This window comes from Amphiura filiformis, chromosome 7, assembly GCF_039555335.1.
Source record: "Amphiura filiformis chromosome 7, Afil_fr2py, whole genome shotgun sequence".
In the NCBI taxonomy this organism is placed as follows: Eukaryota; Metazoa; Echinodermata; class Ophiuroidea; order Amphilepidida; family Amphiuridae; genus Amphiura; species Amphiura filiformis.
Window position 1 is genome coordinate 36,024,254 of NC_092634.1, and position 12,999 is coordinate 36,037,252.

At 36.3% G+C, this 12,999-nt stretch overlaps 1 protein-coding gene across 1 annotated transcript in view; it reads left to right on the forward strand.

Moving 5' to 3' along the window:
- The window catches only part of LOC140157077 (uncharacterized), an 82,042-nt gene that overhangs the window by 31,247 nt on the left and 37,796 nt on the right, over positions 1-12,999 (forward strand). The window lies entirely within an intron of this gene.

The window sequence follows — 12,999 nt, forward strand, 5'->3', positions numbered from 1 at the left end:
GACCTATGCCTTAACCACTCGGCCACGTGAGCTTCATGATTAAGCTGCTTGCAATTTGAACCTATAAACGGTCACTTCGAACTTTTTCCACGTTCATGTTTTTATTTATTTCAAATGTCTTTCGTTCATTCATTCATTCATTCATTCATTCATTCATTCATTCATTCATTCATTCATTCATTCATTTATTCATTTATTTTCCTTTCCTTCTTTCTTTCTTTTTTTTCTTTCTTTCCTTTTTCTTTCTTTCTTTCTTTCTTTCTTTCTTTCTTTCTTTCTTTCTTTCTTTCTTTCTTTCTTTCTTTATTTTTAATACAAAGAAAGAAAAAAGAAGCATTGAAAATAATGAATGCATAATTTAGCAATGATTCACGCAATTAAAACACGAATAGTCAAAGGGTGTAAAGTGTAAACCCATAATGGTAATCTGTAATGGTAAACTGCTGCATTGAATAGCGTGCATACAGAGCAGTTTGCCCTGCATTGATATTAATATATACGTATAGATATTTATTTCAATTCCAAATGGCAAACTGTTAACAAATGTCATAAATGCGATCAATTTGTCATTCCTTTTGTATTCAAACATTCTCAATTGGTATAGCCAAGGTAAACGAACGTCACGCTCCATGAGATGCGGCCTAAAAACCATAAAATGTCGATTTTGGACCATTTTGTCATTATGGTAAACTGATCCACTTTGCCATTTGCACTATGCAGCTTTACACTTTCCCCGATACCTGACTACTATAAAAGACCAAAACTGATTACTTCGATTGCGAAATGGCAGCGTGGCGCAACGGCTTAGTCCTTCGACTGGTAATCTTTTGACTATTGATTGATGCGAATGGTTCGAGTCCCCGTGGGGTCGATTTTTTTTCTTTAAGTGTATTCAATTGTTGTTTTTTTTTCTTTTTTTTTCTCACCGCAAAAGCGTATTTTATTATAAATAATATTCAGAAATGAGTTGTTTCAAATTGTTACATCACAATCTTTCTGATTCGTTCGGATAAGCCTATACTCAGCAAACGCAAGTTTTACAGAAAACATTTACATGTTGGGTTATATTATAAGGGTACAGAACGTTTTAATAAAATTCAAAAACATTTTGGAAAACATGCTGCAAAACATTGTAATATTTTTTAAAAACTATATTTGTAGTGTTTTTGAATTATGAGAGAAAAACGAGATTTTAGTCATAATTACGAAATGTGTGTAATTTAGCATAGGAGGTGTTTTCAGTGACCATTCCCTAATAATCCAACATCTTTATCCACTATTTTATTGTGATTCAAAGGGATATTATATACTTCCAAATCGTGTGCAATATGAAGCTCATACAACATTTTGTTTTTAAGTTATGGGACAAAAATGACATTTTAGAGCAGTTTAGAGCCATAATTACGAAACGTGCGTTGTTTAGCATAGAGGATGGTTTCAGTGACCACTCCCTAAATAAACCAATTTCTTTATTAACAATTTTGTTATGATTTCAAAGCATATAATCCACTCTCTAATCGTGTGCAATATGAAGCTCATACGACATTCCGTTTTTTAGTTATGACACAAAAACGAAATTTAGATGAAATATTTTGCATTCGGTAGAGACAATCAACGAAAAATGTCTTGGAACGCTTGCGTGTAAATAACGGAAAACTGTCACCCCTCTCCCCGTGCAATGTTGAGAAATACCAAAGTCTTCAGGGGTTTCCCAAAGTGTTCCAACATTGATTGATGGGGAGAGGGGAAGGGTAAATCATTGTTGTAGATGTCATGCTTGTTCCCAGGCAAAATATACGTCATTTCAATGATCATATAAAATTCTGCACGACATTTCGACAGAGTGTACCAAGCGTTCCAAGGACTTTTTTCGTAGATTGTCTCTGCCGAATGCAAAATATTTCATCTAAATTTCGTTTTTGTCTCATAACTCAAAAACGGAATGTCGTATGAGCTTCTCATTGCACACGATTTGAGAGTGGATTATATGCTTTGGAATCATAACAAAATTGTTGATAAAGAAATTGGTTTCTTTAGGAAGTGGTCACTGCAATCACCCCCTATGCTAAAATACACACATTCGCAATTATAGCTCTAAACTGCTCTAAAATGTCGTTTTTGTCCCATAACTCAAAAACAGAATGTTGTATGATCTTCATATTTCACAGGATTTGGAAGTAGACCATGTACTTAGGAATCATAATACAATTGTTGATAAAGAAATTGATTGGTTCAGGGAGTGGACACTGAAACACTCCATACCCTAATATACACGCATTTAATGAAATTTTTATGCTATATCTTAAAACCGAGAAATCGTATCACGGCTCTAAGCTGCATGATTCCGAGTTGTTTAATTTATTTTTGAAATTAATATTTAAAGTTCACCTTCATAGCACTTGTCAGATAGGTGAACGAGCGTTACAAAACAGAAAAATGAGTTTTAATTAAATACTAAAACCGCATGTACGTTAAGATTGTAAGGAAGTCAATAATAAACTACGACTATCTTCAGTAGATAGCATTAACTTGTTTTTGACATGATGTAACAACTATCTTCAGCAGATTTGTGCTTCACATTTTAGTGTATGGGGTGTGTGTATAATGTGGGGTGTGTGCGTGCGAGGTGTTGGGCGTGGGATGTATGTGGGGTAGGGCGGAGGGGTTTGTAGGACTATTATAAGATCACATTTAAATCGGAAAGTATTTCATTTGGGGGCTTTTGGGAAAGAAAGAAAGAAATAATTAAATTAATTAATCAAACAAAGAGAAAGAAAGGAAGAAATAAAGACAGAAAAAAAAATCAAAAATGTATACTTCATGTATTTATAATAAACAAATATTTTCACCGGGTTCACCGTCGCAAATAATAAATGAAACATAAAAAGTAATAGAGGGTATTCATTACTACGTCATTGGTGTGATTGCTCATGCATACAATTCCTCCACATAGGCTGTTTAGCTTATTCATGAAAGTGGCCTCTTGACATGATATAACAGTAACCTTTATGTCATTAGTGAGGCCCACTTACAATGTTCAACACAAAGTGAACAATGCTATAACTTGGAGGACAAACAAACGAACACCGCCAAATTCGACTGACGTGTGTACAACGTGGGAAGCTATGGGGAAATTGAAGACTCGCTCTCTGATCATGCATGTGTTTATGGTTCGGTTAGCGGTTACTTAGCAACTCTCGTTCCGCTTGGGTTTATTGCATACACTCTATACCGCCTGGGAATCGAACCCAGGACCTCATGTTTACAAGACCTATGCCTTAACCACTCGGCCACGTGAGCTTCATGATTAAGCTGCTTGCAATTTGAACCTATAAACGGTCACTTCGAACTTTTTCCACGTTCATGTTTTTATTTATTTCAAATGTCTTTCGTTCATTCATTCATTCATTCATTCATTCATTCATTCATTCATTCATTCATTCATTCATTCATTTATTCATTTATTTTCCTTTCCTTCTTTCTTTCTTTTTCTTTCTTTCCTTTTTCTTTCTTTCTTTCTTTCTTTCTTTCTTTCTTTCTTTCTTTCTTTCTTTCTTTCTTTCTTTATTTTTAATACAAAGAAAGAAAAAGAAGCATTGAAAATAATGAATGCATAATTTAGCAATGATTCACGCAATTAAAACACGAATAGTCAAAGGGTGTAAAGTGTAAACCCATAATGGTAATCTGTAATGGTAAACTGCTGCATTGAATAGCGTGCATACAGAGCAGTTTGCCCTGCATTGATATTAATATATACGTATAGATATTTATTTCAATTCCAAATGGCAAACTGTTAACAAATGTCATAAATGCGATCAATTTGTCATTCCTTTTGTATTCAAACATTCTCAATTGGTATAGCCAAGGTAAACGAACGTCACGCTCCATGAGATGCGGCCTAAAAACCATAAAATGTCGATTTTGGACCATTTTGTCATTATGGTAAACTGATCCACTTTGCCATTTGCACTATGCAGCTTTACACTTTCCCCGATACCTGACTACTATAAAAGACCAAAACTGATTACTTCGATTGCGAAATGGCAGCGTGGCGCAACGGCTTAGTCCTTCGACTGGTAATCTTTTGACTATTGATTGATGCGAATGGTTCGAGTCCCCGTGGGGTCGATTTTTTTTCTTTAAGTGTATTCAATTGTTGTTTTCTTTTTTCTTTTTTTCTCACCGCAAAAGCGTATTTTATTATAAATAATATTCAGAAATGAGTTGTTTCAAATTGTTACATCACAATCTTTCTGATTCGTTCGGATAAGCCTATACTCAGCAAACGCAAGTTTTACAGAAAACATTTACATGTTGGGTTATATTATAAGGGTACAGAACGTTTTAATAAAATTCAAAAACATTTTGGAAAACATGCTGCAAAACATTGTAATATTTTTTTAAAACTATATTTGTAGTGTTTTTGAATTATGAGAGAAAAACGAGATTTTAGTCATAATTACGAAATGTGTGTAATTTAGCATAGGAGGTGTTTTCAGTGACCATTCCCTAAATAATCCAACATCTTTATCAACAATTTTATTGTGATTCAAAGGGATATTATATACTTCCAAATCGTGTGCAATATGAAGCTCATACAACATTTTGTTTTTAAGTTATGGGACAAAATGACATTTTAGAGCAGTTTAGAGCCATAATTACGAAACGTGTGTTGTTTAGCATAGGGGATGGTTTCAGTGACCACTCCCTAAATAAACCAATTTCTTTATTAACAATTTTGTTATGATTTCAAAGCATATAATCCACTCTCTAATCGTGTGCAATATGAAGCTCATACGACATTCCGTTTTAGTTATGACACAAAAACGAAATTTAGATGAAATATTTTGCATTCGGTAGAGAAAAAAAAAAAAAAATGTCTTGGAACGCTTGCGTGTAAATAACGGAAAACTGTCACCCCTCTCCCCGTGCAATGTTGAGAAATACCAAAGTCTTCAGGGGTTTCCCAAAGTGTTCCAACATTGATTGATGGGGAGAGGGGAAGGGTAAATCATTGTTGTAGATGTCATGCTTGTTCCCAGGCAAAATATACGTCATTTCAATGATCATATAAAATTCTGCACGACATTTCGACAGAGTGTACCAAGCGTTCCAAGGACTTTTTTCGTAGATTGTAGGTGTAATTTCAGACTAGAAAAATGTATAGCAAAGGTAAAAATTATGATAATCTACAGTTTAATAATATTAATAGTATGTTACAAAAGCCAATTTCCTTTTTAATTTTCCATTGCCATTGTTTTTGGCTCGTTTTTCAAAAATTAGTAAAATAGTGAACTTTTTTTAAATCTCAAAATAGCGAATTTCCTTTTTCCTTTTCGATTCGGTTCAAAAATTAGTAAGAGTGAACTCTATAAATCCAGGGTATCTAAACACAATGAATGCCGAAAATGCATGTTTTTGGCTCGTTTTTCAAAAATTAGTAAAATAGTAAACTTTTTTTTATGTCAAAAAAGCGAATTTCCTTTTTCATTTTCGATACGGTTTCATATTAGCTAGGCCTTTTGTCAGAAAACCGGGATCAGAACGCGCCATAATCTTGATAGTAGTTTATTGTTGAAATCCATACACAAACGGATATGGTTTTGTTCATAGATCTGGGTATAAATGACAAACTCATGTTTCAAAATAGAAATATTTTTTGAATTGGCATGAGATATATTTCATTTTACATTAATAAAAGAAAACTTTTATTTTTGTAAATCGATTGTCAGAAAACATGCCGAAAATGCATGTTATTGGCTCTTTTTCAAAAATTAGTATTAGTAAGAGTGAACTCTATAAATCCAGGGTATATCTAAGCACAATGCATGCCGAAAATGCATGTTTTTGGCTCGTTTTTCAAAAATTAGTAACATAGCGAACTTTTTTTTTCATCTCCAGTTTAGTATGGTACTAAATGAATGATTAGGATTGAGCTATGTTTTATTTGGCAGAACTTGATAATATTTCTTTAATCCCCCAAAATGAGTGCTGTATTTTTCTGGAATGGGAAGCAGGTCCGCTAGACCTAAGGTTCACTATTCCGTTTGCTAGTGCACCACCCTAACCCCCCAAATCCAGCCCTAGCCCTGAACATAACCCTAATTTCCGTGACCCAATACATTTTTTACATAAGACGGAAACCTAAATCTGACAAACTGTATTAGATTGTATTTCCTGATTTGTGTTTAGATACCGGTACCCTGGATTTCGAGCGTTCACTAAAACTATAACTATAAGTGTGCACGTATCGGTGCCAAGTTTGACATTTTTCATATGAGATGGAAAACTAAATTTTACATAATGTTTACTTGATGTGATTGTTTTTAGAACCCCGGGATTTCTAGAGCTCACTACATAAACGGAAATTCTTCAATAATTGAAACTTGAATAATCTTTTAGACAATAAGAGGCCTAGTTCCTTGTTCAATCAAATGAAGGTTTCATATTCGTTATGATCACGACGTGCAACACTTTTTATTCTTAAAGAACCATTTTAGACATAAAAAAGGTTGTATGAAGGCCAGAGTACGAGAACCATTTTGGGGTTTATGCAATTATAATATAGATAGCAATATTTAAATAATAATTTAATACAGTAGATTGCTACTGTAGAAACCATATTTAAATATTGCTATCTACTGTAGATAGCATAATTAAATCTTGCTTTCTACCGTAGATGTAATATTTTTAAAAATTTTGGTATTTACTGAAGATCGCAAGGCAAATACGCATGAAAACAAAAGGTCTTAGTTTAAAATATATTTTTATTAGCACCAGATTCATTGTTGCCCGCTTGTCTGGTACACTTTATATAGACGAATCCATTTTCACGCATTCCTACACCTCAATGGTAGCCATTACTGGGTACCCCCTTTGGTTTATTCCACCTAAACTGTGAAATGACGTGGCCTTGGCGGGGATATTAAACTGCATTCCATTACCCGTGTTACACGTAGACAAAAGAATGATGAAAGTTTACAACACAATACAATTCAACATCGATTTTTAAGCGGATTTAACCCTTCCAATTGGGCAGTAACAACATCAGTTTGGTGCAGACGGGACCCAGTAATGGCCGACTGAATTATGACCATCACTTGGCTCGTTGGATTCGTCTATATGCTCTGCATCTAAAAAGATGAAGCAATATTTATGCTAAAATTTTCTTTGTAAAGGTTCTCTGAAACGCATAGAGCCTATAAGTTAACGAACTAAAACAGTACCTACAAAATATCTTCAGCAAGTGCAATATTCTTCTACCCCAACCCTGTACTATACAATGTACCACCAACAACAAAGAAGTATTTCTGATACTCCCTAACTGACCATTTCACTCATGTCATGACCAGTTTGCGAAACTAGAGACATTTTTATATTATACGCGTACATCCGTATATACCATAAATGTTATATGTTTTAGTGCAGTAATCATGTAATTCTCAACGGAATTGCACTTCTATCAATCCAAGAGTGACAAAGTAGTCGTAATTGGATAGTTGATACCGTGACTTTGATAGGACAGGATAACATCATGAGGATAAAACTGAAGAGGATTTTGCTAACTATAGTATTTTTCTACGTTGTTTTTCTTGTGACACTCCTCATCCATGTTGATGGATATTTTTCCAAGTACCTGGATTTTTTTAATGGTTTAGAGGGTACCACTAGTATAAAAGAGAAACCTGCAGTTCGTTTAATAGTAAGTACCAGGATCGGGACTACACCAAAATTAACCGGTCATGTTATTGTTTTACCGCTTCAAATACCAAGAAGGACTAACTCTGTATCAGTTGAGAAAAATGAAATAACACCAAAGGAACAATTCATGGTGCAAAAAGACAGCCAAAACTATAACAGAGATAACATTAATCAATCTAAATATCTATTAAAGAAATGTCTCAATTCACACACAGAAATTGTAATTTTTGTGCAATCTAAGTATAGCCGTGTTCGCCAACGTGAAACCATACGACAAACTTGGGCGAAGGAAATAAATGCCAACGGTTCTTTGAATGCCCATATCACTATTTTATTTCTTATCGGAAAAGGAACTTCAGATTTTCTTAGTCGTGACGTTGAAGCAGAACTCCAGGACCACCAGGACATACTTATAGGCGAGTTTGAAGATGATGATAACCACACGGGTCCATCTAAAAATGATATCTTAAAAACTCTTCTCGGAGTTGCCTGGCTTGTTGAACATCATTGCTATCATTCAAATCTCGTTGTACTTACAGCTTTTGACGATTTCTACGTCAATCTCACATTACTGCATCAAAAACTCCAACCCATAGTACTAAATACTACAATTCTAGACAAATTTTGGATTGGAAACGTCAGAAAGGGATTAAAACCAGTAAGAGTAGGCGACAGTCCATGGTTTATGTCTGTCAAAGATTATCCTGCACTCGAGCTTCCTACATTTTGTACCATGGAATCTGGGTTTGTGTTCTCATTTGGAGCAGCCAAAGATTTACTTGAGCGATTTAGGGCTAAGAATTACCGAGTTCTTCCACTTTTGGATATTTTTGTAGGGGTTATTGCAAGGGATGGCAACTGGGACATATTTCAGGATCAGTCGGTCATTCCAGAATGGTCACAATCTGGCGATATCTGCGCGGCAAGACATCAGACAATCACAAGGGGTTTGAGTTCGCCTCAACTTCTTACTGATATTTTTTCCAATCATTCAACTTCAAGAAAGCGCATTCAACCACTCTGTCGAGATCCGGAATTAGATGCGGTTTTACAAGCAAATGTTTCAAACACAAGACTGTTTAATGCTGTTTTGAAATTGTCTACAAACCCCAAGGACGCGTGGAGAATTAATGTACACGAGGAGCCCAAACAGAGTGTTTTCTTGGTTATGTTGATCAGTTCAAAACCGGAGCATTTCGTTCGCCGATCTGCAATACGTGAAACTTATGGGAAAGAGAAAATAATACAAAATAAGCATGTTCAGCTGCTTTTTGTGCTTGGTTTATCACAAAGTAAATCAGTCAATAACGCGGCACTATATGAAGCTAACACTTACAAAGATATGATAATATTTGGATTTTACGAATCACATTTCAATTTGACTTTGAAAGTTATTGGTGGATTGAAATGGGTGACAGAAAATTGTCAAGAAGCAAAGTTCATGTACAAAGGAGATGACGATGTGTTCGTTAATATTGACCTCATCGTTGCTCATTTAGGCTTCGCAGATAACAACTCCAAATTAGGATTTGTTGAAAAGCGCGTCGAGAGGCAAGGGCCGTATGGCAATATCTCTATAGACACAAAAGTTAATGCAAATGGAACTATACAAGCGTTTCGCAGTGATGCCTTAATGACAGAAAAGAACAATAACACGACTTCCATGATACGAAGAACTTATGTCAATGGCACTATCATTCAAAAAGTTTACATAAACCAAACATTTAGCATACCAAAAGAAAGACTATATCTAGGATCTATAAATCTTGGGCCAGTAATTAGAGATAAACATTCCAAATTTTATGTATCAGAAAAAGACTATAAAGGAAAATTTTTTCCACCATTTTTATCTGGTGGAAGCTACGTCATTTCTGGTGACGTCATTCCCGCTCTGTACAATGCTAGTTTTTCTGTGCCGTTAATCAATAATGATGACGTATATCAAGGTATTTTGGCCAAAAAGATTGGGATGAGACCAATACATCATGATGGGTTTAGAAATTACCATACCGAGACATCAGGATGGCGTACTCGTGTCGACGTATGTCAGCTGCGCGAATATACTTGGACATTGCACGGTTTCTCAGATGAAAATTTGAAAATATTATGGTACATGTTCTTAACTTCACCTGACAGACCTTGTACCTCGTCAACGTCATGGTGGTCGGTCCAATTCCAGATTCTTTTTATCTTCGTTGTAAGCTTTGTAGGAGTTTTGTGTTATTTCTTCTTTTGCCTGGGTTAATCATTCAGTGGATGTTTTAACATGTTTAATTAAGGCCCCGGCAGTGGCGTAGCCAGCACTTTTAAGAGGGTGGAGAAGGGGGGGTTAAGCCAACTTTTAAGGGGTGGGGAGTACAAAAAAGGGCTAAAAATCTTATATACATATCAGGGCGACCACTAGCATCCCATTGGGTGGGAGCAGGGGGCAAGACTTCTCAAAGGGGGCAGCTGCCCCCTTTGCCCCTGGTTATACCGCTGGGCTCGGGTTTTAAGGTATCTGTTCTTTTATTAATTTAACAAAATATTTAAATATATACATAGAATACATAATCAATGGGCAAATTAACATATCAAAATATTTCCGAAAATACAAACGAAATACGGTATAGTGCATTAAAGTCATATACTGTGATTAAATATCAAACTAAGAATTAAAATAATTATTTGCAAGCAAAACCAAACAAAACTTGCGGGATAAAAATTTTTCAATTTTTTTAAAATTCTGTAAACAAAATGATACGAGCCAAAATACAAACATAAGGCTGTGTTTCCAAACAATAATTATTAAACAGTTAAATATGAAATATAAACGGTTGTATAAAAGAACAATGTCTCGTCTGACAGCTTATGCACTGCCAACATAACATTTTTATCTCATGACATATTGTCTCCCTTTTTGGTATCCTTCTTCTTTGTCCTCTCTGAATTTGATTATTTTTTCATTTTATTTCAAATTTCGCCCACCCCCATTTTTTCGGGCCCATCTGTCTGTAGGATAAATTTAAAACTGCATCAGACAGTGTCCGCTGGCGTCCCTGCGGTGCATGAACCACCGTGACGCCGTACAAACCTGTCAATTTCAACGTCCACCGTGCCACACCGACATCGCCTGGCTAATAATTATTTGGTGCAGCAGAGACATTAAAATGAATACACGGGATCGATACACGTGAATATTGCTATGCACGATTTTGATATCAGACGAAAATCTTCGGATACTGAGTTAGAAAATGATGAATATCTCCCGTAAATGAATGTTTCTCAAGATACCAGATGTTGTCTCATACACTTGAAAATACGTGTTGAACAGATATTATAGTCGTTAGCGTGCGCTTTGAAAATTGGCCGTGCGCTTTGAACTCAAAATTTGACGAAAACTCTCAATTTTATATTGCGTTGGTCCTGTAAGCCTATGGACTACAGCGCGCAGCAGGCTATAGCGGTACTCACTCAAGTGGAGACAGTATATTAACCATTGACCGCAATGTCGTATACAATCTTGCTGACACAGCGAGAAATCAATTACCCCGTCTATTGTCATAGCCTTAGTCAGGTCACTTCGCTAATAATATGCATCTCATAAGGTCCGAAAAAAATAGCCATGTGTGGCTGTGGATTCAACCTACCATGGCGATTTCTACTATGAAGATATCGGGGCGATGTCACTGTGCGCGTGCGTGACTTCGTGCGTTTATATCAAAGATGCAAATCGCAATCTCTTTTTTATACAGCCAATCTCACACGCATTTCAATGAGTAATCTGGAAGTATGAAGTCTAATTTTCACACCTCACCATATTGTAAAATTGACTAATTTTGTGCATTTTCTACGTTGTCCGCACGTTAATTTCATACGTGCAAAATCTTCAAAATAAGCGACCTCGCTCCGTCACAGGAGAGTGAGTTTGAGTATAGACACGCCCCGATTTTTTTCCAAGTGATAAGTCCCCCCTTAAAAATCATAACAGAAGAATGTGTTTTGGGCCCCAAAAGGGTACAAATACAAATTGCGCGCTTCTCCCGCACTGACGGTATAAAATAGCAGACAGAACACACCTCTCTCTCTGTGTCAGGTGGCGCTGTGTAGCGCTGCTGTGGTCTTCACAAGAGTACGCCATCTCACTCGATCCGATGCCAAGTGTGTTGCACCTTGCATTCCCTGGTTAGAAACCAGCTTCACGTCATTAGTCCAAGATGTTGGTGGACGTCCTCTTCCTCGTTTGCCTTCCATGGCCCCTTGCAAAATCTGTTTTCTACACCTCCATGTTTCCTGACAATATGGCCAAAGTACTTCAGCTTTCTCTCCATTATGCCGCTTCTGATGGTTAGACTTGTACCAATCTTGTCAAGGATCCAGGAATTTGTTCTCCTGTCTTTCCATGTCACTCGTAGAAGCCTCCTGTAACACCACATCTCAAAAGCATCTACTCTTTTCCTATCATTCTTGGTCATAGCCCAAGACTCGCATCCATAAGTGGCAATGGAAAACACAGTTGCACGAAGTAGGCGTACCTTGAGGTCAATGGATAGGCCTCTGCTTTTCCATATGCTTGACATGCCCTGCACAGTTGTCCTTGCAATAGCCAGTCTTCTCTTAATAGCTTAAGAACACACCTCATAGCTCCTCATTTGGGGCTAAAATGTTCTAAAATTCAATTTCTAGTGAGCTTATGCTACCGCCGCTAGACCCTGGAATTCTGGTTATGGTTAATCCATTGCGTATGCGTTTGGAAGAAAATGTTGATAAAAAAACCCATTTCTAGTTTTCTGAAAAGTTACGACCAAATGTATACCGAATAACCTGAATGGGCACCCCAGATCTGCCGCACATTTCCACTAAGAACACCCCCGGGATCTAGGACTATCCTTTCATTGAACCGATTTTTCTTGCAAGCAAACAATGTTAGTTCCTAGTTTCAGTTCACAAGTTCCATCTTCCCTATAACGACGACACCAAAATTCGAGCTCCCCTAGAAGGGGCGTGTCTTTCTTATTTCTTGCTTAAAGGGGCATTTCGTGATCCACAGCCTCATCACCCACCTTTCTAAAAAAACCTGCCATTTTTATACCATAGAAAACCTCTGGCTACATAATGTTTATTATGTCAAAGTTTTTCTTGCAGATTCATTCGCTTGGCAAAAATATCATCAAATTTGTATTCCGTTCTGGTTAACAGAACGAAATTACAACACAGTGAGTACTATGAAGCAGTCGAATCATGCATAACTTACATACGCAAAATCGCAATCAACTGAACATTTTGGAATAATTTTTTTCGTGGATATCTACTGAA